General features: G+C 37.6%; 1 protein-coding gene across 4 annotated transcripts in view; it reads right to left on the bottom strand.

Moving 5' to 3' along the window:
• SIRT1 (sirtuin 1) overlaps positions 1 to 20,186 on the bottom strand; it is a 62,749-nt gene extending 42,563 nt beyond the window's left edge. The window contains exon 1 of one of the 4 annotated variants that reach the window (XM_057734441.1): positions 20,116 to 20,186. The gene's annotated coding sequence lies outside the window, so the exon portion shown is untranslated. Of the gene's footprint in view, positions 1 to 8,766; positions 8,805 to 14,905; positions 15,011 to 20,115 lie in introns of those variants that run through there. The other 3 variants (XM_057734445.1, XM_057734442.1, XM_057734446.1) reach the window with 3 other exon arrangements.
• Positions 20,187 to 27,590: the final 7,404 nt, after the last annotated feature.

Genomic DNA, 27,590 nt, shown 5'->3' on the forward strand with positions numbered 1-27,590 from the left:
ATATCTCCTCCTTCATTTCTGATAATAGCAATTTGTGTCTTCTTCCTTTTTTTTTTCAATCATTCTGGCCTGAAGTTTATTACTTTTATTGATTTCCTTATCCAGCTCTCTCCTCTCCAGATCCTTCCCACACTCTCCAGCTGTCAGGGTCCCCTTTTCTCAGTTTTCTTTTTTTTGGCCATGCCATGTGGCATGTGGGATCTTAGTTCCTAGACCAGGGATCGAACCTGTACCCCCTGCAGTGGAAGTGCTGAGTCTTAACCACTGGACCGCCAGAGAAGTCCCTCTTTTCTCAGCTTTCTCACCAGAGAAGTCCCCCTTTTCTCAGCTTTCTCACTAGAAAGATTTTTTTTTTTTTCCCTTGGAGTTTTAGCTGCCAGGGTGCCATACAGTTCTGCATGACTGGGGCCAAATTTGGGGCAAAGCAGTGAAATAAAAGAGAGAGAAAATAATGGGGATTCCCTTGACACTTTTCAGATCACAGGGTCCCTTTATCTCAGTTCTTCTGGCCTAAAAAATAGGTTTCTTGTTGGGATTTTAAATTCCTATGCTACTGCCACCACAGTGTAGCTCTGTGACTTGGGCTGTGCTTACGGTAAGGGATTGAAGAGGAAAAAAAAAAAAGGATAATTCCTCCACTCCCTCCACATTCTCCTGCTTGTAGGAACTCCATTTCATGCTCTTCTGACTAGAAATATAGCACTTCTCTAGGAGTTTTTGAAGCCTGTGACAACTGTACAGTTATGTGCTGTGGCTGGTTTGGGTCAAAGCCAAGATATAAAAGATTAAAAATATGGAAAACTCACTCCTGTATGTGTCCTTCTTCACCTTTGGGTCCCCTCCCCAATCTGCCTGCTACTATTTACTTTTAAAGAGTCCTCAAGTAGTTGCTTTCTGTGTTTTTGTCCAGAGTTTTTAGCTGTAATCATTGGGAAAGATAGGGTGTAGTGGGCTTACTCCATCTGAGTTAGTACCAGAAGTCTTGAAACGTCTTTTTGGATCACATATCATACTTCTGTACTATAAAAATATACATTTAAATTGAAATTTAGTTTAAAAAATTCCCCTGAGTGTTAAAAACATTTCTTCTGGATTGAGTTACTGTTACCATTATTATTATTATGCAACCTATCAAAAAAACACTAATATGATTCTGATAAATAATTATTAAGAAAAAAATTTGTTGGAAGAGCATATCTTAATGAGTGGGAGTTTTAAATTTCTTAAAAATTATTTTAATATCTATGAATGAATATTAGTTATTACTAGAATGGGACAGGTCCAGCATCAATAATCTTTGAAAAACCTTCTCCATCTATATATGCAGATGTCAATGGAAGGAATTCTGTTATTGCTATGTTACCCAATTTTTTGAACTTCTTCCTAGTTATATGCCAAAAATCACATAATTTTCTGTTTTCAAAAATTATTTTTAGGGACTTCCCTGGTGGCACAGTGGTTAAGAATCCACCTGCCAATGCAGGGGACACAGGTTCGTTCCATGACCCGGGAAGATCCCACATGCCACAGAGCAACTAACCCCGCAAGCCACATCTATTGAGCCTGTGTGCCACAACTACTGAAGCCAGAGTGCCTAGAGCCTGTACAACACAACGAAGAGTAATCCCTGCTCGCCACAACTAGAGAAAACCCATGTGCAGCAATGAAGACCCAATGCAGCCAATAAATAAATAAAATTAATACATTTATATAAAAAATTATTTTTAATGATTTAATAGCTGTCAATTTGATTAGTTTCTCCTTTGGTTTTTGGAAGGAAAGAATTGGAAACTACCTGACTTTCAAAAGGATTTTTACTTAGTGATTAGTCATTCACTTCATTTTGTGAGAAAGTTAACAAGACTTACCAATTAACTACCAATTGTACCCATTTTCTTCTATTAGAGGTGCCTTGTTTAATCTAATAAAGGCTAGAATATTAAATATTGTTAAATTCAATATAACAAACACTTTTGATCATAAAATTTACATTGCTTTAGTTTTTACATTTAAAATTAAAAATTTAATTCCTCAGTTACCTTAGCCACACTTAAATAGCTCAATAGCCACATGTGGCTAGTGGCTACTGTACTGGGCAGTGTAGGTTTAGAAAATGTCCACCATGGAATTTAAGTAGTAAAGCTAGTCCTCATCATCAACGTTTCAGTCAGAAAAAGTCTTCATTTCTCAAGCAAAAATTGTGTTGATGTGCAATGTGATAACTATTATCAAAACACTTTATAAGCTATATAAAACTATATAACACTGTATAAACTACTACAAAAACATATACAATAGATTACAAAAAGCAGCCAAATAAGATTTTAAAGATGTTCAAAAGGTACAAACTTGCAGTTACAAGATAAATAAGTTCTGGAGATGTAATGTACAGCAATGGTGACTATAGTTAGTGTTGGGGAGGAAGAATTTTCCTGTACCCTTCTAAGTTCTTCAGGCTGGTCTAACAATTAAATTGACATGAGACAGATTAACAGCAGAAAAATCAAACAAAAGTTTAATAACATGTGTACACTGGAAAGACCCAGGAGAACTGAGTAATGGTCTAGATCCTCACCTTAAATACCATCTTCAGCTAAAGAAAAAAGAGGACACTGGGGTAGTGGTTTGGGACTTCAAAGGAGAGGAAGGCAATTTACATGGAGATGCATAAACAGATATTAGGTAAACAAATGTTTGCTGGGTCACGCAGAGACAATGGGACACAGAGAGGAGTTTTAACAGATTTCGCTAGGTTCCTCCCTATATACCACATCTGGTTCATACTATAGTTATCTCTGATGATAGCTCCCTTCCTGGAACATTCTTTTAAGAGGTTAGAGAGAAGGTCAAAGTTTCTTCCTGAGGCTTTTGGGCCTTAAAAATAATCAGCCTAAGGTAATCTTCATGCCAAAGAGACACATTTTGGGGTGGCAAATTTTGCTCCACTACATTAGCAATAGTGTATTCTATATTTAAAGGTTGCTAAGGGAGCAGATCTTAAAAGTTCTCTTCACACACACACATACAAATGGTAACTATGTGTGGTGATGGATGTTAACTAGACTTATTGTGGTGATGATTTTGCAATAGTTAGCCCCTAGAGGGTTAGGGGCACTGATCTCCTGCAGTTGAAAATCCACTTTACAGTTGGCCCTCCATTTCTGCAGTTCAGCATCTGCAGATTCAGATTGCACAGTATTGTAGTACATATCTACTGAAAAAAATCCATGCATAAATGGACCCATGAAGTTCAAACCTGTGTTGTTCAAGGGTCAACTCTATATACATATATCAAATCATTACGTTGTACATCTTAAATTAATATACTGTTATATGTCAATTATATCTCAATAAAAAATAAAATAAAAATAAATGAATAAACAGGAAAAAAATTAATCATTTTTATAAGATCAACTCGCATGCTACGAAAACTTCTGTAAATAATGTATTTAATGTACAATTAGTAAAATTTCAAAAGTATTTGATAATGTCACAAAAACTTGAATGAATATATCCTCTTTTCCACTCTATAAGGTCATCGATTACCTATTTTTTTCACTTTTGGTTTCAGATTTTCACCCAATGCCTAGCATATAGCTCTGGAGCTAAATAAATGTTTTTTGAATGAATCATGAAGTTCATAAACATTAATACTGTATAACTTCATATAGTTAATTAAGTTTTGGTACTAGTGCCTCAAAGGAAGAGTCAGAAACCCAGCAGAGAAAACAAAATGAGTAACATTTTCTTCTATGGCTTCCAATTCCTAATGCTGGGCAGCCCCTTGAACAGTATTTTCTCGTTTGAAATATGTCCCCATACCTGAGACATAATGGTAGAAATCAGAATGATTTGCTATAGTCTAATAACTTCTCCTGGACTTCATGTGGCAGAAATTTCTCTGTGGTTAAGTGGTAAATATAACAGGCTAACTTCAGATTAGTAAGTGAGGTTCCATGCTAATAGCATAGACCCTCTGAGGAAAAACTGGTGCAGAAGGTTTCTGCTTACCTTGTGGGTTGCCAAAGAGGGCACTGGATTAAATTCAAAGACACAATAAAGTCCCCTAAACATAAACCAAAGTTTGCTGTAGTTATTAGGCCAGCTCCTAGAGAATTCAAAAGTGGGCAGCAATCCAGATGATGTTTTCTTGGAAACACCTCTGGCAGTTAACATGTTTTGTATGGAGCCTCTGATATTTCACTGAACTTTCTGATGTTTCTACCTATTTTTATCAGTTCAAATAATAACAAATACGTTTGAGTTAAAACTTTATCGAGGCCTACAGAGTCTGGAAACATAAATTTATTAAAAAATCAGATACTCACCCTCTTGGTTACTTCTTCTGGTGTACACCAAAGGAACAGGCTTATTCAGTGAAACCAAGGCCACAATCAACTGAGACAGTGTATTTCAGATGCATGTATAGGGGTTGATGGAAATACTGTATTTATGTACTATGTTCACTGCAATTTTGCACAGCACATTGAACTACACATTGTCAATGAAGGACAACACAGTGAACATATTGTGAAATATCACTAAACACATCATGTATTGTAATGTCACAGCAATAAACCAATTAAGTGTATTTGCCTATTTTTCCAGACTTTATTTCCCCTTTATTGTGCAGTCTTAATAATAATAAGATAGATTGGTTAGTACTGACATAGAAAAAAGACCATAATTTATTAACTGAAAAGTTATAGAAAAGAATGCATTTTATGATGTCAGTTTCATTAAAATCATATGTGTGTATTTGTATATGCATAATGAAAATTCTGGAGAACTTTCAAAAAAAAAAACTTTATCAAGGCCTATTTTTTAATCCACTTCACCACAAACATGACTTTTACTTAATCTTTGCTTATTTTCATTTTTGAATATTTCTAATTCTCTAGAACCCAGTACATGATATTTTCTATTTTATAAATGGAGCATTACAGTAGTTATTTGTACATTTGTATTATTTTACCCATTTGGTATTAAGCTTTTTAAGGATATTGGGGTTATCTTTGTATTTAGTCTTCAACCAATCATTCAATCAGTACTATGAAGTATTTACTACATATTGGGCAATGTGATACATAATGGGATAAAAATATGGACAAGAAATACATAGTTCCTGACCATATGGAACTTGGGGAGTACACCTCTTATCATTCAGATAGAAGGCACTGAATAAGTATTTATAGAATGTACATGAGAAAACTCTTTTTGTGGTAGGTAGGATTAAAAAATATAGCATCTGTTGCAATTAAAATATTAGCTAGGTGGACTGCAACTCTACCAACAAATTAAATTAATAAATCATACTTAAGGGACTTCCCTGGTGGTCCAGTGGTAAAGAATCCACCTTCCAATGTAGGGCATGCAAGTTCAATCTGTGATCAGGGAACTAAGATCCCACATGCTTCAGGGCAACTAAGCCGGTGTGCCACAACTACTGAGCTCTTGTGCACCTCAACTAGAGAGCCTGTATGCTTCAAACTACAGAACCCACCCACTCTGGAGCCTGCGCGCTACAACTAGAGAAGAGAAAACCCGCATGCCACAACTAGAGAGAAGCCCACGCAGTGCAATGAAGAGCCTGAGTGCCACAAGTAAGACCTGATGAAGCCAAAAAAATAAATGAATAAATAAATAATAAAAAATAAAAATAAATTTTCTTTAAAAAAAAATACTTAAATCCATGGTAATAGTGGTAAAGAAATAAAGTAAGTAATTAAAATCATGGTTGGACTTCCCTGGTGGCACAGTAGTTGAGAATCTGCCTACCAATGCAGGGGACATGGGTTTGATCCCAGGTCCAGGAAGATCCCACATGCTGCAGAGCAACTAAGCCTGTAGGCCACAACTACTGAGCCTGTACTCTACAGCCCATGAGCCACAACTACTGAGCCCACATGCCACAACTACTGAAGCCTGCGCACCTAGAGCCCGTGCTCCTCAACAAAAGAAGCCACAGCACTGAGAAGCCTGCGCACTGCTGCGAAGAGTAGCCCCTGCTGGCTGCAACTAAAGAAAAGGTCATGCACAGCAACAAAGACCCAACACAGCCAAAAAAAAAAAAAAAAAGTTCATTTAAAAAAATAAATACATAAAATCACAGTTAATCTGTCATTTTCTTATGGAAGGAAAATTACCATGAAGGTTAAATATCATTCCTAGGCAGCCAAAACCCTGTCCTAGGAAGCACACTACTTTCTGGAATAGGATTATCCCCCTGACTTTGTGGGTTCAACACAGTTGTTGATTAAGAGATGATAAATTTGATAAAGAAAAAAAATTTATAAGGATGTATCATATAAAGTAGGTCACTAAAAGCAGCCAAATAAGATTAAATCACCTTTGGTTCAATATAAATTAATCTTTTTTTATTATAAGTGATAAAACATGATTCTAAATCTAAGGTTTTTATCATTTAATTTGCAATAATGCAATATAAGGCTAAAATTAGGTTATTTACAAAGTTAAAGGTATAGTAAGAGATGTGGCATTCCTAAGCAAATGTATGTGTGAGTATTGGTCCCTGGGATTTGTTTTCTAGGAAAAGTTAAATAAGGATTATGAAATAATTCCATTAATTAAAGACGAATCCTGAAATTATTTAATTTTTCTGGAGACCATCACTGCATTTTTCTTATGTATTTAGCAAAAAAGAAAGTTATCTAATGCTAAAAATTAATCAGCTGCTCCAGCCAGTAAAATATAATTTTGTTTTTGGTAATAGAAGGCAGGAAACATTAAACATTTTTGAAAATAGAAGTAAGATGAAAATGCCGTGGTAGGCAGAATTCTAAAATGTCCCCTAAGATTCCTGTCCTGGTGTACACACTTTCTGTCATCCCCTCTTGAGTGTTGGTGGAGTCTGTCAATATGATGGGACAGCTACTCCCTTGATCAGGTTACATTCTATAAGCCTGTTTTAGCTGACTGATGAGATTTGTTTTCTGGTTTTGAAGAAGTAAGCTCTCATGTTGTGAGAATGCTTGTGAGATGACCACCTGGCAAGGAACTACAGTGGCTTCTAGGGGCAAAAAGTGGAAACCCGGCTGACTGCCAGCAAGAAAGCTGGGAACCCAAGTTAAATTCTGGCAACCACTAGCAAGTTGGAAGAGGATCCCTAGACTCAGATGAGATCAGATCCCCAGACTATACCTTGATTGCAGCCTGAGAGAACTTGAGCAGTAGATTCAGTTAAACCCTGCCAGGACTCCTGATCCATGGAAATTGCAATAATAAATGTATGTTCTTTGAGCTTCTAAATTTACACCTATCGGGTATAAGCAGATAGGGTAGGAGGTCCCTGGAGAAAGAGAACGAGGCATGGCTTTCTTGACATAAAAGAAGCCATTTTTTGCCTAAGCCATTTTGTGATCTAAGCTTGACCTTTAACAGGTCTCAGTAATTAATGATCTTAAGAGAAGTGAGGGAATGAAAGAACAAAGGAAAAGCAGTCAAGAAACAATACAGGAGCAATACAGTGCTAGTTTCCCCTCAAGGGATATATATAACAACCTGATTCAGAACTTCAAGTTCTGCAGGAACTGTGGCCCCAACCCAGGTGCAGGATGCTGAGACCCCAAACCAGTCTGAATATAAGGAATGATGATATTGACCTTCTCTGACCCTTGTGACTTAAATCAACTAAAGCTTGGACTCTGGCAACCTTTGCCCCAGTTCTATGCTGAATTCTTTTCTGCTCTAGCGCCTTCATGAATATGCATATACCAGCCCAAACCCCTTCACGAATATGCAGGTACCCTTAGCTTAAAAATTCCCTAGTTTTGCTGTTCTGGGAGACACTGCTTTGGGAGGGATTCCAGGTGTTCTCCTTGCTTGCTGCAAGTAATAAATGCTTCCTTCTCTTTGGCTTGGATGTGTGTTTTGGCTCCACACCCACCAAGAAGATAACCCAGTTTTCAGGTAACAAAGGTAACTTTTTATGCAACACAGAAAACAAACAAATGGCCTGTAGTAAGGTAGTAAATATTTTGAGTGTGATTTAATAAAACATGCTGTAATTTTGTATTTAATAAGCCACACAGAATCTAAAAGAAATCACTTAAGATGTTTATCTATGGGTTTTAATCCAGTGTCAAAAACTTTTGAAAAATTTGGTATTCCGAGGAAACTTTCTAGTTATACTGAAAAGAATTAGCCTTACTAACCTGTATTGCTTCAGCTACTCAATTGTTTTCTTTCATTCTCAGGATGTTTAGTGCTGTAACAGATGAGAATTTTTTAAATCTAAATTCACAATAAAAGCTATTTTAAGCCTTTCACTATTTCTTACTGAAGTATTCTTTGCTTTCCCCAGACTTTGCTTTATGAACAGTGCATTCTTGGACAGTAATTGGAGGATAAAAAAAAAAGTTGTTAAGAAATCACCACCACCTCCATTGTCCACACTTATTTTAGAACATTCCAAGGCTTAAACACTCCATTTACAAATCAGTGATGCACCCTTAACAGAAATATGTTTAAGTCTAGGGAAGGCTGGAAGCTAAGGAGGATTTATGGCATTTTGATTAAACATTAAGAGAGGCCATTTCCAACAGTCTTTTTGTATGGCATCTCAGAAGTTCTCACACTTGGGACATTGTAGTAATATTCACGATGGACACGAAAAGAGTCTTTTTCAAGGCAGGAGAAATGCTGTTGTGAAGGGGAAATGGGGAAGGATAGCTGAGCCATGCTATGGAAGAGTACAGTTGAGTGTCTGGGAACAGAATTTCTTAAAAATTCTACACAGCTACATACCCCTGGAAATTCTTCCAGTGCTGCAGTATGGAGACCTTGGCCCTAGAATATGGGCTCCTCTCTGTATCTCTTCCAGTCCTCCCCTCGCTTAGCACTCACTAGGTGAAGCAGGTAATAGAAGAGTAGACAATGGCCTCCCAATATCCTCCAAGACAGGAGACTCTGTCCTCCCTGGATAAGGCAGGATAACCACAGTCAGATTCTTGCTTCATAATTCTCCATTACTTATTTCCTGTAGGCCATTTTTTACTACCTCATTATGTTAGAAAGGCACATTACCATGTGAAATGAACCATTCTCCTTTAAGCCCCCAACACAGATTTGCTGAACACCTAACTCATGCAAAAATTCTGTGCTTCATTGGGGGAGGGGATGCTGAGATAAGCAAGTTCCTGAGTTTCAGCAACTGGCAGTCCAGATGGCATATAGACTCGCATTTTTAGAAAACTCAGACATAAGGTCGTTTTGTTTTAAACAACATCTATCCTCCTGAAGATCTCACATCAATTCAAATATCATGTTTTTCAAGACTAATATGAATAAAAGTCTATGGTGAAATGATTTTTGTTTAGCAGCTCAGGTAGCAGCAATATTTGCAATTGCCTCAGTTCCCCATCTTTGAAATCATGCAATTCCTGGTGAATTTTTTTTAATGTGTGGGAAATGTTCATTTTCTCCATATTTACACATTGAAAAGAACATGTATTAATATTCATATACCAGGGCTTCTTAGGTGGCGCAGCGGTTAAGAATCCACCTGCCAATGCAGGGGACATGGGTTTGATCCTTGCTCCAGGAAGATCCCACATGCCAAGGAGCAACTAAGCCCGTGTGCCACAACTATTGAGCCCATGTGCTGCAACTACTGAATCCCAGGTGCCTAAAGCCCGTGTTCCACAACAAGAGAAGCCACAGCAATAAGGAACCTGTGTACCACAACGAATAGCAGCCCCTGCTCACCACAACTAGAGAAAGCCCGTATGCAGCAATGAAGACCCAACACAGCCAATAAATAAATAAAATTTTAAAAATTCACATACCATGAGATTTCACCATTTTATAATTCATATACTCAAACAGTGCATCTGTTTTTCTGTCTGAGGAAGAAAAGTACTGTAACACAACTGAATGTGTTTTGAGGAAAGCACTTTATTTTGTAAATTAAACATCTGGACTTGGAGATGTATCACCTGGCACTTGGTGGATGGGCAACAAGCAAATATTGCAACAACAAAAAAGAAATATCAAACCAAAATTAAAAAAAAAAGGAAAGGAAAATAAAATAAAGATGAACCAAATGAGTACTGCAGTGAACTAACTCCTCTCAGGGCATAGGGTATACATGTGGTGGAACTGAGACAGTTTCAGAAAATCCTGAACAAGTTTTGGGAGAGTTTTTGGGGGTGGGGGTTGGGGGGGGCAAACAATGTACCTTTAAAAACGCACACACACACAGACACACACACAGACACACAATGGTACAGAAAGAGGCAGTTTTGCTTTGCCTGAGGCTTGAATGTAATTGCTCAGTACTGCCCACGGGACTGGGATTTGCACTCCCCCACTCTCCCGTTAAGCCTTCAGGGCAAAGAGGGGGCAGGGGAGAGGTTCTTCCTTCATACATTCCTTCCCTCTCAGACCAAAGGGAAGTGTATGTAAGAGACACAAAACTTTAACCACTGAGCTGGAAGAGTGTCAATCAGAAAACACACCCAAGAGCAAACCCAGGGCATTGCCAAGGGGAACGGGACATGGACACCGAACCTCAGGAGGATTATATCCAGAGGGCAGATGTCCCAAAAGCAGGGGTGGGGAGCTGGAGGGCAGTAGATTCCAGGTCAGAACTAAGACCTGGGGATTGGGAAGGTACTGAAATCTAAATCTTAATGTAGCATCTTAACGTTTACTTTAATCCAATAGAAGGAGATGGCAGTTTCTAGGGCTATTATTATGCAAAAAAAAAAGCTCAGAAGGTTTGAAGGGAGTCATTTTAAAGATAGAAGAATGGAATCCAGGTGGCGTATTGATTTCCAGCCTTGGCTTCTCTCTGCGGAGCTTTTTTTTTCTTTTTAACTAAAAAGAAAAAAAAATTTTTTGTCTGTGCCGCATGTCATGTGGGATCTTAGTTCCCCGACCAGGGATTGAACTCATGCCTCCTGCAGTGGAAAGTCCTAACCACTGGACTGCCAGGGAAATTCTCTCTGGGGAGTTCTTAAAAACCCGGATGCTGAGGCCACACCCTAGACTGATTGCATCGGAATCTCTGGGGGTTGGACCCAGGTATCAATATTGTTAAAGCTGCTCAGCTGATTCCAGCATGCAATGCAGTCCCACTGAAAGACTCTTTCGGAGAGAGCTGGGATGCCCAGTTCTTAATCTTCCAGGCAGATGCTCACTGCATTTAAGTTAATATATTTCTGAGTCAAACTGTTTGGTTTAGTCTGCAAGAAGAACTCAAAGGTAAATATATTAGGGCATAAATGATGTTTAGAGCATATATTCCACAGAAGCTATGTAGAAGGTATCACATTTCTTAGTCGGCTTCCTCTCTTCCTTTTTTCTTTTAGAACACACAAGTTTTAAATGAACAAAATGGTACTTTGAGGCCTGAGAGACTCTTAGTCTTTCTGGATCTTCAGGGTTTTTTAAGAAATTTCTATAACCTCAATTTTATGTAGTTTGAACCTTGAAACTGCTTCACTTAAGTAACTGTGGTCAGAGTGACCATTATTTTTCAATGAAGGTAAAATGTAAATAAAAGGTAAAAAAAAAATACATACAGTGATATGCATGAATATTAACTTACATTATGATGAGTTTCGGTAGGTAAATGAATACAACACCTGTATAACCACCACTCCAAAATATGCAACTTTTCCATCACCCCAGGAAGTTTCTTTATGCCCTTTACCCCTCTCTCCATAGGCAACCACTCTTCTGACTTCCACCTTCCTAGATCAGTTCTGCCTGTTCTTGAACTCAGTTGGAATGGAATTACATATCATGTGCTCTTTTCACAGTGATCTTTTTAAAAACACAAATTTAGTCATGTTAATCCTCTGCTGAAAACTTTTAATGGCTCCCTATTACTCTTGGAATAAAATCTAGACTGCTCCTTGTGTCCAGAAAGACCCTGTATCCCTCTTAATCCTCCAGCATTGCCTCCCAACTCTATCCTGTGTTTATTATGATGGAGTTCTAGTGACCCCAGTTACCCTTCCTAGCTCCTTCCTACTTGGGGCCTTGGCTCAGCGGTATTCCCCTGTTAATTCCTACTCACTTTCAGGCATCATCTTTTTTTTTTTAATTAATTAATTCATTGGCTGCGTTGGGTCTTTGTTGCTGTGCTTAGGCTTCTCGTTGCAGTGGCTTCTCTTGTTGCAGAGCACGGGCTCTAGCATGTGAGGGCTTCAGTAGCTGCAGCACAAGGGCTCAGTAGTTGTGGCTCGGGGCTCTAAAGTGCAGGCTCAGTAGTTGTGACACATGGGATTAGTTGCTCTGTAGTATGTGGGCTCTTCCCAGACCAGGGATCAAACCCGTGTCCCTTGCACTGGCAGGTGGATTCTTAAGCATTGTGCCACGAGGGAAGTCCTTCAGGCATCATCTTAAATGTTACCTCCTCTCAGAGAGAACTGGTGCCCCAATTCTAAATTTGGTTCTCCTTGGGTTCTTTTCATTTCTGCCACTATCGCAGTGGGTAATTATATATTTACATGTATTTATTCTACTCTAAAACTGCCCATCTCCTTCACTTTTCCACGAGGGTAGGGGCCATGTCTGTTTTGTTTACCATTGTATTCCCAGCCCCTAGCTTAGAGCCTGAAACATATTTAGGTGTCCAATAAATATTTGATAAAATAAATAAAATGGTTTAATTTGACTCTTGAACCTACTGAGTTGCAACATGATAAAAAAAAGACGGAGAAGAAAGGCAAGAAAGATGTAGGCAAGTAAGAGTGGGATTCAGGCAGTGAACTCCTCCTCTTTGAACTGCTCCACTATTTTGAATAGTGAGAATGAGAAGTGTGTTATATACAACAATGGAAAGAACACTCAGGAAGAAGTCAGATTACCTGGCTTGGTGACTTCTCTGGACCTGGACCCCAGTCTCCTCATTTATAAAATGCAGGAGTTGGACTAGAACATTTCATCAGTACTGCCTCTCCTGCATATAGCATGTGGAAATACATGGGGGTATCTTCCATAGTCCCACAATAACTGGAGACCACTACTGGCAGTTATTAGTTCAGAGCACAAGGAATGTTAAACATCTTGCACTGTATGAGTCTTAACCCTGTATTATCCAAAATATGTGTTCAGACAGTATAATATGATTCTATGAATCTAGTAGACATGGCCTGTGGTTCCTCGTTTTGTGATACTTCACAGACTATTTTCCAGGTAAAAGCTTATTGCATTTAAATAACCTTACTTAGAAAATTATCTATTTAAAAGTTAGAATGCTTGCTTTAGTCTGTGATAAAAACTCAACGGTAGACATACTCTCGGGGAATAATTGATATTTCAAGTATATATTCCACAGAAACTACAGAGAAGGTATCATATTTATTAGTTTCTTCCCCTTCCTTTTTTTTCTTAAAGAGCACAGTAGTGGTAAGCATTTCTCCAAGATTTTAAAAGAGCTTGATGCTATTTCATTTTTCCTTAGTAGATATGTAGGTAGAAGTCAATTTACACTTGGGAAACTGTTATGGACTGAACGTTTGTGTCCTCCCAAAAGCATACACTGAAGCCCTAACAGGCTCCACCAGGGAACCAAATTGGACGGCACCTTGATCTTAAACTTCCCAGCCTCTAGAACTGTGAGAAATAAATTCCTGTTGTTTAAGCCACCCAGTGTATGGTATTTTGTTATGGCAGCCTGAGCTGACCAATACAGAAACTAAGGCTCAAAGAAGAAAAACATTAAAATTACACAGAGAACCCTCATTGGTAAGGTTGATACTTTTAGTGTTGTGCTTCCTAGGCTAATGTTTTTTACACACAAGAACTGACTCTCAATTATAGTAATTAAGGAGACTATTTGCTAAGTGTCGTCTCATTTTCATAATTTTAGGGCCCTTGTCTACTCTAAAACTCTGTTGTTAAAATATATATATATGGTGGAAACAACACAAATGTCCATCAACTGACAAATGATTTTAAAATGTATATCCATATAACGGAATATTATTTGGCCATAAAATGAAGTACCAGTGCATGCTATAACATGGATGAATCTTAAAATCATCATACTAAGTGAAAGAAGCCTGCCACCAAAACCCACTTATTATATGATTCCATTTACATGCAATGTCCAGAAAAAGCAAATCTATAGAGACAGAAAGTAGATTTGTGGTTTCTTAGGACTGGGGGTAATGGAGAGATAGGGGAGTGATACCTAAAGGATATGGGTTTCTTTCTGAGGTGACGCAAATGTTCTAAAATTGATTATGGTGATGGTTGCACCTTGGTGCAACTGTGTTGATCGTTGTGACTATACTAAAAATCATTCAATTGTATACTTTAAATATGTGAATTATATGGTATGTGCACTGTACATCAATAAAGCTATTTTAAAAATATGAAAAGGTATTCAACTTCATTCACTTAGAGAAATGAAAATAAAAACAATAGTGAGCAAGCACTTTTCATCCATCATATTGGCAAACATTTTCAAGCCTATAATATTTAGGACTTGGTGAGGGTGTAGGGAAGTTGGTGCTCTTGAACACTGCTAGTGGGAGTAGAAATTGAGGCAACCTTCTTGGAGGGAAATCTGGTAAGATCTTTCATGATTCTATATACACATATAACCTTTTGATTTAATCATTCCACTCCCAGGAATTTACTCCTCTGTACAGTTATTAAGTATAAAAATGATTACTGAAACATTGATGACAATAACAAAAATTGAAAACAACTAAAGGTCAATTAATAGACAACTGAGCAAAATAACTTACAGACCCATATAAATTATGACTACCATGCAGCTGTTAAAAGAATAAAGGTGCAAAACAGTATGTATATAATATGCTACTGTTTTGTGAAAAAAAAGGAAGAAAATAAGAATAAAAAATATATGGATGTGTGTATTTGCATAAAGAAGGATACACAATAAACTAACATAAATGGTTACCTGGTCGACTGAGAACTAAGTAGATGGTAGATATAAGTGGAAATGAGACTTTTCACTGAATACTTCTTTACACTGTTTTATTTTTGAGGCTTTTGAATATCTAACCTAAAAGAAGTTAAATTAAAAAATTAAGAATATGACTAAAATAAAAGAATAAAGCTTATTTACAATAAGTAAAATACAACTTGTACAAGATACATTAAGTGAAAAAAAAGTTGCAGAAGAGCATGTACAGAACTCTTTTTTATTTATGCAATTAACAAATACTTTTAGGTCCCCAATTTATGTCCTAGATACTAGTGATATGGAAGTAAATAAGGCAGCCAAGGTTCCTGCTATTACGGAGATTATACTTTAGTAATGAGTAGGTAGGCAAGCACATAAATAAACAAGGTAACTTCAAACAGTGATAGAAGAAGAAAATAAAACATGGCAACAGAGAGTGACTTGGGTTGGGGAATAGTTACTTGATGGGTGTAACAAAGACCTCTCTGAGGAAGTGACATTTGAACTGACCCCTGACCTGGGAGAAGAGAGTGGTCCAGGAAGATAATGTAGTGAGTGCAAAGGTCTTGAGGCTGGAACAAACTGGCAAGTCTGAATATCTACAACATAGTCTGTACGGCAGGCAGAGAGAGTGGTAAGAGATGAAGTCAGAGTGGTAGGGGACAAATCATGGGTGTAAATAAAAGAATAATATGTATGTTTGTATGTAAACTGAAAATATCTGGAAGGACACACAAAATCTTATTAATATTATTATGTGGCTGTATTGTAGGGATGATGGTAAGTAGGGCTCTTTAATTTCCTATACTCCAGTACAATTTCGATGTTTTGAGGTATTTTAAACTGCATAAAAGAAATATGCTTCGGGACTTCCTTGGTGTCACAGTGGTTAAGAATCTGCCTGCCAATGCAGAGGACACAGGTTTGATCCCTGGTCCTGGAAGATCCCACATGCTGGGGAGCAACTAAGCCCGTGTGTGACAACTGCTGAGCCTGAACTCTAAGGCCTGAGAGCCACAACCATTGAGCCCATGTGCCACAACTACTGAAGCCCATGTGCCTAGAGCCTGTGCTCTGCAACAGGAGAAGCCACTGCAATGAGAAGGCTGCACACCTCAACGAAGAGTAGCTCCTGCTTGCCGCAACTAGAAAAAGCCCATGCTCTGCAACAAAGACGCAACACAGCCAATAAATAAGTAAATCAGTTAATTAAAAAAATAAAAATAAAAAATTTATTAAAAAACAAAAGAAATACGCTTCAAAGGAAAAAAAATGTTAATAGAGTGTTGACTAGGAATCTAGGAAAATGAACATTTAACCTAGAAGCTTGATGATTCCTTTGGTTCTACTCCCTCCAGCGGCAGTCGTGGGGTAGTGCTGGTGACTATCCAAGCACAAGCATCCCACTGTGAGAGCTGAAGTATCTAATGGCACTCTGAAACACTCAGAAGTTTGAATTCTTGAAATAATGTAATCCTTGCCAAATGGTGAGTGGGAAAAATCCAACAATGGCTACAGTGATTGTTACAGTCACCTATTGTATACCATAAAGCAGGCGCCAGCAAAATCTTTAGATTTTAAAATTAAAACATGAGGAAAATGCTACAGTGCAGTAGTCTTACAATCACAAGGCTTAAATATCCAGGCCCTGGTCACCACCTCTTCTGAGCCTTTGCTCAGGCATATACTGCCCTGTGTTCTCTCCACTTGGACAAGCTACAGCTTCCACCCCTCTTGGTCAGCTCACCCCTTCTGCACAGCTTCCCCAACAACTCACTTTGCCCACTCCTTAACTCATTCCTTGGCATTTCCTGACCAAGATAAAAATAGCTAATGTTTAGGGAGCTGTCACTGGGTACCAGATACCATGTTAATTAATGTTACCTTGTTCAATCCTCAAATCAACACTGGCATGTGGTGCTGTTATCACCCACCTTGTACAGACAGAGAAGGTGGACCTGAGGCGTTGGGCCATAAAGTAGGATCAGGGCTGATAAGTGCTAGCTTGGACTTGAATCCCTGTCTGACTCTAGACCACAGGCATTTAGCCAGTAATCGATACTTGAATATAACTTTTTATTTGGACAGATACTGAATACAGAATCAGTGTAGATCATGGGGCATAAACTCATATGTGTATAGGAACCAAGATGTGAGTACACAGAACTTGACATAATAATGTTTACTTTCTCAAAGGAATATGTTCTCTTTTGTTTTTCTTGAAACATGGGGCCTTCTTGCTCTATTCTTTGTTGTTCTACATTTGATGAAATGGGGATCAAAAATATTTCACGTTCCTCATAACTTTATCATAAAAATATAAGTGATAATGCCTGACCACTGACACTTGGCCTCAGAGTCAGAGAGCAGGAGAGAGTTAGGAGACAGTGACGGACTCAACAGCATGGGCCCTATCTAAAGGGGTATTCCCAGCCCAGCTCCAGACAAATGCTGCCATTGAGAATGGTAAGTGAATCCCAAATCATGAGACCTTCCAATTTTTTAAGAGGAGGTAGAAGTCTGGGATTTTATGCAAAATCTCCCAATTTAAAAATGTTGCAATGAATTTGCCAACATTTTAGGAACATGGTTTGGCAGGACCAATTTGATCTGTGGGTCACAAGTTCAGTCTTGTCTCTTTAATTGCAATGCAAGTTCCTTGTGAGGAACTGTTAAAACAGATTTCTTTTACATCTCTCACAGTGCTAGGCACAAACCAAGTACACAAAGATTTTTGCTCAGCTATGCAAGCTGCTCATGAGTATTATTCCATATTTATATTTTCAATTCCTTTTCACAAAAATTTATCTGGCAAGCTTGGGCTTTTGCAGAATCATACAGTATCTGTGAATTTATCACTGAATCAAATGGATTCTTTGAATTTACTAAAGAGGATTAAATTTACTAATGGGGCCTAGGACACAGAAAGTATTAATTAAAAGTTTCTTGTTTTTATCTCATTCATATTTCCTGAGTATCAGATTCATATCCTTGGTCTAGGTCATATCTTGAGGAACATCATAATCTTTGGCGATAGCTTTAAAAATAATACCCATGCCCTGCCCCCAGAGACTCCATTTTAATTGACCCTACCTACAGGAAGGTCCAGCACTGGTGTGTGTGTGTGTGTGTGTGTATATACATATATGTATATAAGTGTGTGTGTATATACATATATTTATCAAGTGATTTTTTTTTTGGCCATGCCACTGGGCTTGTGGGATCTTACTTCCCCAACCAGGGATTGAACCTGGGCCCCCTGCAGGAGAAGCCCAGAGTCCTAACCACTGGACTGCCAGGGAATTCTCCACTTAGTGATTTTAATGTGTAGCCAGACTAGAGGATCACTGGTCTATGTTCTGGGAATCATAACTTATAGGACCAGATAATCTCAGATCTTACTGCCAGAAGTTATCTCATCAGTTATCTGTCCCAGTTTCATACCCTTAAGTCACTATTTTCCTAAAACTACCATCATATCTGATTTGACTACTATATTACCAATATACTCCACTGCAATTCTATTTGAGAAGAGGGGAAAAAAGCTGAAATGTCAGGGAGATAGTTAAGTGCTTGTTTCCCCGACATAATCAACTGTTAACGGAATTTCTTTCTGTTTAAAAGAAATGTTATAGTAATAGAAGGCCCAAACTAATAACTTAGTGACTTCTGCCTTACTAACAAGTGGCATATTAACCATTTTTCTATGATAATTAAAAATGAATTATTTTTAAAAAAGAGAAAACACACACACATAGTAAAAAATCAAAAGGTATAAAAGTATACAGTAATGTTTACCTCCCATTCCTGTGCTCCCTGCCTCCCTGAAGGCAACTACTCTTATGGGTTTCTTGTGTATCTTTCCAGAGACATTATAGTTTAGAGTTCTTTTTTATTTTCATATTTTTGCTTCAGATAGGAATCTTTACTTCAGTCACTCTCCTTTTTGACAGATCTTTCAATATTTCCTTTGGAGCAAAGGTGCTAAGGTTACAGTGGGAAAGAATGATCCACTGTAAGAGTGTTAGGACCTGAAAGGATCTCAGAGGTCATCCTGTTCTTTGCTATACCTGGATTAACAGGGACTTCACCCGCGGGCTTGTCAGAAATGCAGAATCTCAGACCTCACCCAGACATCCTGAAGCAGGAGTTGCATCCTCACCAACTCGCCAGGTGATTCGTGTGAGCTTTTAAGTTTGAGAATCATTGCTTTGGTCTAATATCCTCCCGCACAAATCAAGGAAGTGTGGCTCAACAAGGAGTCAGTAGAGAGCTGATACTAGACATCTGATGCAGTGTTTTTATGTATTTTGTTCATTATGAGCTTTGGAGCCAGATACAGCATGGTTCAAAGGCTAGCTTCACCAGTGGCACATAAGAGCTCAATAATGGTGACTATACTTCCTATTGTTACTGTTATTTTTAAAAATTAATAAGCAATTTTTTTAAAGCAGTTTTAGGTTCACAGCCAAATTAAGCAGAGTTCCCTTTTACCCCCTGTCCCCCAGTATCAATATCGGCACATATTAACACAGGGATTACCAGCATTTGTCATTGCACTTTGCACTTGATTAAAACTTCAAAGCAGTGTTTCAACAGCCTTTAACGAATCATTTACAGATTCTATTCTATGTCTGACTTAACGGACTCTTTTTAAAAAACAAAACGAAACAAAATAAAACATACCCTGTTCGTGTCTGAGAATGCTATTTTGCTCTGGCAGCCAGGGAGGGATTTTATCAGGCAGCCTGATAAAATAGAGGGACTGAAAAATAGGGAGGCTAAGGTCCTGGCAGATTCTGTTTTTTTTTTTGCACTGGATCGTACACTGGAACTGAGCAGAAAAGATGTTGCGAGGTAGGAGCTGAATCAGAAACAAGGTCTTTTTATCAGAGCGCTAAGCTGGAGTTCAAGACCCCAGCCTGAGCGGGGAGCTGGGGCCTGTGTTGTGGGAAATCAGAACGAATAGTTGCAGGCATTTTCTGGAGCATGGGTTTCGGCGCCTTGGGAGCTCGGGTTCCGAAGAACCGCAAGGGAAAGGTGCTGCACAACAGAAGCTGGCGCGAGACTGGAAGGAAAAGGGAGTTGCTAGCAAGGGAGCTGCAAGTCTGAGAACGACACTGGGAGCTGGCCGCGCGGAGCTCTCCTATGGGCTGCCTAATTTCTGTCCTCGCTCGGAGCTTCTGGAGTTTGTAAGCTCTTACCTTCCAGCCTTTCTCCTTTTACGTTTCAGCTGAGCTATAGTTTTTTTCTTCTCATTTAAAGCCTATGACAGTTGATGTTAAAAAAAACAAACAAACCACTTCCGGAGGGACGTTTCCTGGGTACCGGAAGTAATTGCGCTGTCCCCAGTCGCTCCTTTTACACGCACTTTCCGCGATGTCTTGTGGGAGTTGTAGTCCTGGCGCGGCCGTCGCCTCGGGGGCCGAGGAGAGTGGGCGGTTTTTCTGGTCCTGAGTTTGGGCCTCTGACGCTAGCCAGTCTTGAGGTGCAAGGAGCTTTAACTATGGTAGAAAATTCTGTTTGATTTCTGTGATATATTTTCTACTATGTATTTTTTAACTTTTCATTTCAACCAGCACGTGTAAAGTAAATTATATTTGCTCTTTTAAAAAACATACCAAAAAGCATAAAGAGGAAAACAAAAGTGGTGGAATAACTATATTGACTATATAAAAACAGAAAGATGTAAGCTGAAACTAAAAGCTTTTCTTCTGTACCTGCCCAGCTCCCTCTCTTAAAAGGAATCGACATATTTCATTTTTAAAGAAAATAAATCAGGTGCAAATGTACATACAGTTGACCCTTGTACAAAATAGGCTTGAAATGCAGTAGTTGCAACTACTGAGCCCGTGTGCTGCAACTACTGAAGCCCGAGTGCCTAGAGCCCATGCTCCACAACAAGAAAAACCACAGCAATGAAAAGCCTGCGTATCCCAAGGAAGAGTAGCCCCTGTTCTCCGCAAATAAGAGAAAGCTGGTGTGCAGCAATGAAGACCCAACACAGCCAATAAATAAATAAATACATAAACTAAAAAAAAATGATTGAAGTAGAATTCCCAAATTGAGGAAGTATTATGTATGTTTAACTATAAAGCAAAATTTTTCCCCAAATCATCCTTTAGAAGAAAATGTAGATGCTTCATACTTGTAAACTTACAGAGTTTCTCATATAATGGAAGAATAGCATTATTCCTAAATTAATGTGGCTTTTAATAAGATAGTATTTCAAATATGTAGGTTTAAGTAAATTTAAAAAGTTGAATATTATAGGTCATTTGATCATTTTATATATAACTAAAAAATGAAAGTTAAGTATTACATGTAGGCATTTGACTATTTTATATATAATATATACACTATATTCATATGTAATATATACAAACATGGCCCCAAACTTTTTTGGGGGGGGTTGTCTCATTGGTGAAACTTAGACTTGGCTTTTATTCAGGCCTGGATGATGTAATCTTGCTATTTTGCTATTGTTTCATCAAGGCTTTAGTGTGGATACAGCAGTGCAACACATTAAACTTAAAAGAAGTTCTAAAATATAAATGTCATTTAGAAAAATGGTGAAAAATACAAGAATAGCTAAATGTTTTACCATAGGCAGAGGGAGATATGAGGCAAGTCTTCCACTTTTTTGTGTTAAAATCTTGGAATACTATGTCCCTTAAAAAAAACCCCAAACTCATTAAGAGGTACAACACTGATGTAAATAAAAATTAATTTGAAAACAGGAATGTTAAGTTTGTGTTAGTTTACATAATAAGAAAAACATGAGGATGTTTGGTTGGGCACTTCCTTTTAAGATATTCTTTTTCTCTGATTATAAAATTACACTATAAGCATTTTAATCAAGGGCTTATCAAACTCAACATTTTATATAAATATATATTTAAATATATATATATAAAATTAAGCTATACAAGGGTGAGTCAAAAATTATCCACACTCCAGTTATATTAAAACTTCTATTGGTCACACTGTCTTACCAGCAATTTCTGTTCAAGGATACTGTCTCCCTAGTTACTGCTGTGCAGGTGTGAATGTGTTACATCAGTTCATTTGTAACTGCCGTGCAAGCAAAAATGGATGCCCCACTTGTGATTTGCATGAAAGAAGAGCAGCATGCAGGGATTCGTTTTTTGTGGTCTGAGGGTATACCTGGTGGTGTTATTTATCGAAGACTTTGTGCGTGGTATGGAGAAAGTATTTTGTCTCAAAGAAGTTCAAGGAAGGTAGTACAAGTGTTAGCCATTAAGGAGGAGGCAGACGCCTATCCACGTCCATGGCTGATGACAACATTGAGCATACACGTGAAATTATACTGTTGAATAGATGAGTGACAGTGGATTATGTGGCAAATCATTTGCACATCAGCCATGGCTCTGCCTATGAAATAATCCACAACAGACTTAGGTTTCAAAAAGTTTGTGTTGCAGCCTAAACTTCAGATTAAATGCAGAGGACTGCTAGCCAAGGGCATTGTGATCTTGAATGACAATGCACATCTGCATACTTCTGCCCACACTGTCGACACTCTGCAAAAACTTCATTTTGAGGTGTTAAAGCATCCTCCCTATAGTCCTGATCTTGCTCCATCAGACTTTTGCCTGTTTGGTCCCCTGAAAGCAGCCCTACGAGGACGAAGATTCACTTCTGATGAAGAAGTGAAGACAGTGGTTCATTCGTGGCTTGAAGCTCAGCCTAAAACATTTTTTAATGAAGGAATACAAAACCTTGTTGACAGATGGACAAAGTGTATTGAAAAGCAAGATTATGTTGAAAAATTATGTATTTGTCTTTTCTAAAAGTTAATTAAATTCTACAGCCAGAGTGCGGGTAATTTTTGACTCACCCTCATATATGATATACAATAATATATTAGTGTCAAGTGTACAATATAGTGATTTGATTTGATTTTTTTTTTTTTTTTTTTTTTTGCCATGCCATGTGGTTTGAGGCATCTCAGTTGCCAGACCAGGGACTGAACCCAGGCCAAGGCAGTGAAAGCATCGAATCCTAACCACTAGGCAACTAGGGAATTCCCATGATTTGATATTTTTATACATTATAAAGTAATCACCACAATAAGTCCAGTTACCACTCATCACCATGCAAAGTCGTTACAATCAATATTTTTATTTTGGGGATGTGATCTTGTAACTAAGCCAGTCAGTATTATTATTAAAAAACAAACAAACAAAAAACCTCAAAGTTATAAAACAAGTTTGGAAGGAGCTTTTTACTGAATTCTGACAGTGAAAATAAATGTGGAGATATCAAAATGAGGAAAATAACCAGTAATACTGTGTAAACCAGTAACATCACAATATAAAGGACAACTTCAACTGGGTGCTTACTGAATAGTGAGCTCTTTCTCTTTAATCCTTACCTTTATCCCAAGGGGTGCTGTGAGCTGGGGGCACTAAGGGGGAAGGAGCCATTCAGAGCCAAGGTGTCAGAAATGTAGGCCACAGTTTAGTAAATAATATGATGGATAATACAATATGATGCAGGTGTAGTCTATTTCTAGAATTGCCTAATTTCAAGTTATTGAGGAAAGGAATGAAAACCTTTAGTTGATTTTATTCTGTCACATACATTACGCTTACATGGAACAATAACTTTGGTAAAACTCAGTTACAGGATGTAGGGGAAGCAAAAGAAATCATCAGAGTGTTTTTTTGTTTTTTTTAAAAGCAAAAACTACAGGTACTGTGTAAGTATATATCCAACAGGCTCTCAGTAAATCCTTACTGACTTACATATGTTAACTTTCTTTTCTAAAAAATGTGCCAACATGAGTGAATGACCCTATGAACGGGAGTATTCAGTGCAGTATTCTTTGTAAAAGCCGAAGTTTGGAAGTGTCTGACACTTAAGGAACTGATACACACACACACACACACATATATACACACATATATATACATATCTATATCTATAGCTCATATATATGTAAATATATATTTGTAAATGCATATAATGACTGCAAAAATGAGACACTGTTCGCAGTGGTTACCTTGGTTACCTCCAGGGATTAAAGCTGGTGGCTGGAAGACCAAGGGTGGAGGGACACTTATTTTCATGCCTACCCTTTTCTACCTTTAAAATTTTGTTCTATGTGTATATAGTGCCCATTAAAAAAAATAAAATTAAAATAAAATTTAAATTCAAATTGATCGTTAAACCATATTTGTCATTGTTTTCCAGCATTTTCTTCTTCCAAATGTACACAGCCGCCAGTTTTTACTTCCTCCAAACCAAACCAACTGAAGAACAAATTCCTGAATAGGGCCCACTGAATTCTCATCTCTACTAAGTCAGTAAATAGCTATGTGATGTTTGGTGTTTTTCAGTTTATTGACTTGTTTTTTATTGCTTTTTTTCTTATTACTAGAATAATATATGTTTATCTTAGCAAATGTAGATGAGTAAAAAGACTGAAATATAAATCAGCTGTGACCCTGTTACCTAGTAACAATTGATCTATTTTGGTGTATATGCTTTTGCATATTTTGTAAATATACATACTATATACGGAGGGTCCCTAACTTACAATGGTTCAATTTAGGATTTTTCAACTTTACGATGGTATAAAAGAGATATGCATACAGTAGAAACCATACTTTGAACTTTGAATTTGGATCTTTTCCCAGGCTAGCAACATGTGGTATGATACTCAATAAGTATTCAATAAGTTATGATACTCAAGAAGTATTCAATAATTTCATTCAATAATGAAATATTCAACACTTTACTATACAATAGGCTTGTATGGGATGATTTTTCCCAACTGTAGGCTAATGTAAGTGTTTTGAGCACATTTAAGGTAGGCTAGGCTAAGTTATGATGTTCAGTAGGTTGGGTGGGTTAAATGCATTTTTGACTTAAGATGGGTTTATAGTGTCATAACCCCACAGTAAGTTGAGGAAGATCTGAATATTTATAAAACAGGAATCGTACTATACTTCTAAAACTTAAATTTTATATTTTTTCTTTTTAAATTGAGATGTAACATACCCAGTAATGTTCATAAGTCTCAGTGCTCAGTGAATGTTTACATAATACATATTGTTTGTAACCTTTTTTTTCACCTAACAATGGGTGAACATTTCCCAAGCATTAAATATGTTTCTACATCATTTTAAATGACTACATGATATACTACTGTATGTGGATCATTATTTAAATGATTGTTAGACATTTAATTTTTCTAAAATATTTTCATTATTGTAACTGTTTTGGTAAAGATAATATCATTGCTATATCTTTGTACACATTCTTGATTATAACCTTTGCATAAATTCCTAGGTATGGAATTGCTTAGACAGTGTTATGTAAAATTCTGACTTTTGAAATGCCAATTTCCATTTCAGAAAGGATGTACCAATTTCTTCTGCTGCCAGCAGATTTTTTAAAAAAATATTTATTTATTTGGCTACTCCAGTTCTTAGATGCAGCACATGGGATCTGTAGTTGCAGCATGTGGGATCTAGTTCCCCGACCAGGGATTGAACCTGGGCCCCCTGTATTGGGAGCACAGAGGGAAGTCCCCTGCTCTTGGCAGATGCTGAATGTGTCTAGGACTCTTTACTAACTTTAATATCCAGAAGGTGAGAACATGATGGTCTAGGAAAAAGAGCCTTCCAGTTGCATTTAATAAAACATAAGTGGGTGCTTTACCAAAATTCCTTTCTTAATCATCTTTCCTTTTTGTTTCTTTAGAACATCAGGGACTTCCTTGGTGCTGCAGTGGTTAAGAATCCGCCTGCCAATGCAGCGGACACAGGTTCGATCCCTGATCCAGGAAGATTCCACATGCTGCGGAGCAACTAAGCCTGTGTGCCACCATTACTGAGCCTGTGCTCTAGAGTCCATGAGCCGAAACTATTGAGCCCTCAAGCCACAACTGCTGAAGCCCGAGTGCCAAGAGTCTGAGCTCCGCAACAAGAGAAGCTACAGCACTGAGAAGCCCGTGCACTGCAATGAAGAGTAGCCCCCACTCACTGCAACTAAAGAAAGTCTGTTTGCAGCAACAAAGACCCAACGCAACCAATAAATAAATAAATAAGTAAATAAATAAATAAATAAATAATTTAAAGAACAACATCAAAGTATTGTCCAGCCTATTCTCAGGATGGAGAGTAAAGCAGCAAACTTTTTTTTTTTCTGGGCAAGGTGTCTAGTGTTCAAGGGGCATAACTTTTCTTTTTGATTGTAGTAAAATATATAACATAAAATTTACCATTTTAATCATTTGAAGTGTACAGTTCAATGGCATTAAGAACATTCACATTGTTGCGCAACCATCACCACCATCCAACTCCAGAACTTGTTTCATCTTCCCAGACGGAAACTCCATACCCATTAAACAGTAACTCCCCACTTGTCCCCACCCCAGCCCCCTGGTAACCTCTATGTTTCTCTCTCTCTATGAATTTGACTACTCTAGGGATCTCATATAAGTGAAACTATACAGAATTTGTCGGTTGTGATTGGCTTATTTCACTCACCATAATATCTTCAAGGTCCATCCATGTGGCATGTGTCAGAATTTCCTTCACTTTTACGGCTGAATAATATTCCATTGTATGCATATAAACATTTTGTTTATCTATGCTTCTGATAATGGACACTTGGGTTAGTTCTATGTCTTGGCTATCGTGAATAGTGATACCATGAACATGGGTGTACAAATATCTGTTTGAGTTCCTGTTTTCAATTCTTTTGGGTATATACCAGAAGTGGAATTGCTGGATCACATGGTAATTTTATGTTTAATTTTTTGAGGAATCACCACTGTTTTTCATAGCAGCAACTTCATATTATTTTAAGGCCATTTGTCAGTTATTCTGGTCAGGAATTTGTGATGCCCAGGTAGGTCTCCAAATACCTCAAGGGTTGTGAAATTTCCAAAACAAAATTTGTACTTTGTTTTAAAATTCCACACCAAACTTTTAGCAAGAAATGATATATAATGAAGGATTAGTGAAAATGATACTTCAGTGATTTCTCTTCAGAAATAACCCTTAAAAAAGATTATATCAGCATCACTAATAAGAAAAAAAATCAAATTGTACACTAAATATATGCAGTCTATTGTATGTCAATTTTATCTCATTAAAAGTTCTTAAAGAAAAAGATGTATATCAGTGGGCTTAATGAAAAAGTTTTTTTTGTTTTTTGTTTTTAAATTTATTTATTTATCTATTGGCTGCATTGGGTCTTCATCGTTGCAAACGGGCTTTCTCTAGTTGCAGCAAGTGGGGGCTGCTCTTCATTGTGGTGCACAGGCTTCTCATTTCAGTGGCTTCTCTTGTTGTGAAGCACCGGCTCTAGGCGCTCGGGCTTCAGTAGTTGCGGTATATGGGCTTAATAGTTATGGCGCATGGGCTTAGTTGTTCCGAGGCATGTGGGCTTTTCCTGGAGCAGGGATTGAACCTGTGTCCCCTGAATTGGCAGGTGGATTCTTAACCACTACGCCACTTAGGAAGTCCCCAAAGTATTTTTTTTGAAGGCGATAATTTATGGAGGCATTTAAAGAGTTAAGGCAGTTAAAATGTATCCCTGACTACTCACTTTCTTCTCTAAATCCTGCATTTCTTTTTTTGTTTGTTTATAAATTTAACCTTTTTTTTTTTTTTTGGTAAATTTATTTATTTATTTATTG

The sequence above is a fragment of the Hippopotamus amphibius genome, chromosome 5, assembly GCF_030028045.1.
Source record: "Hippopotamus amphibius kiboko isolate mHipAmp2 chromosome 5, mHipAmp2.hap2, whole genome shotgun sequence".
NCBI lineage: Eukaryota > Metazoa > Chordata > Mammalia > Artiodactyla > Hippopotamidae > Hippopotamus > Hippopotamus amphibius.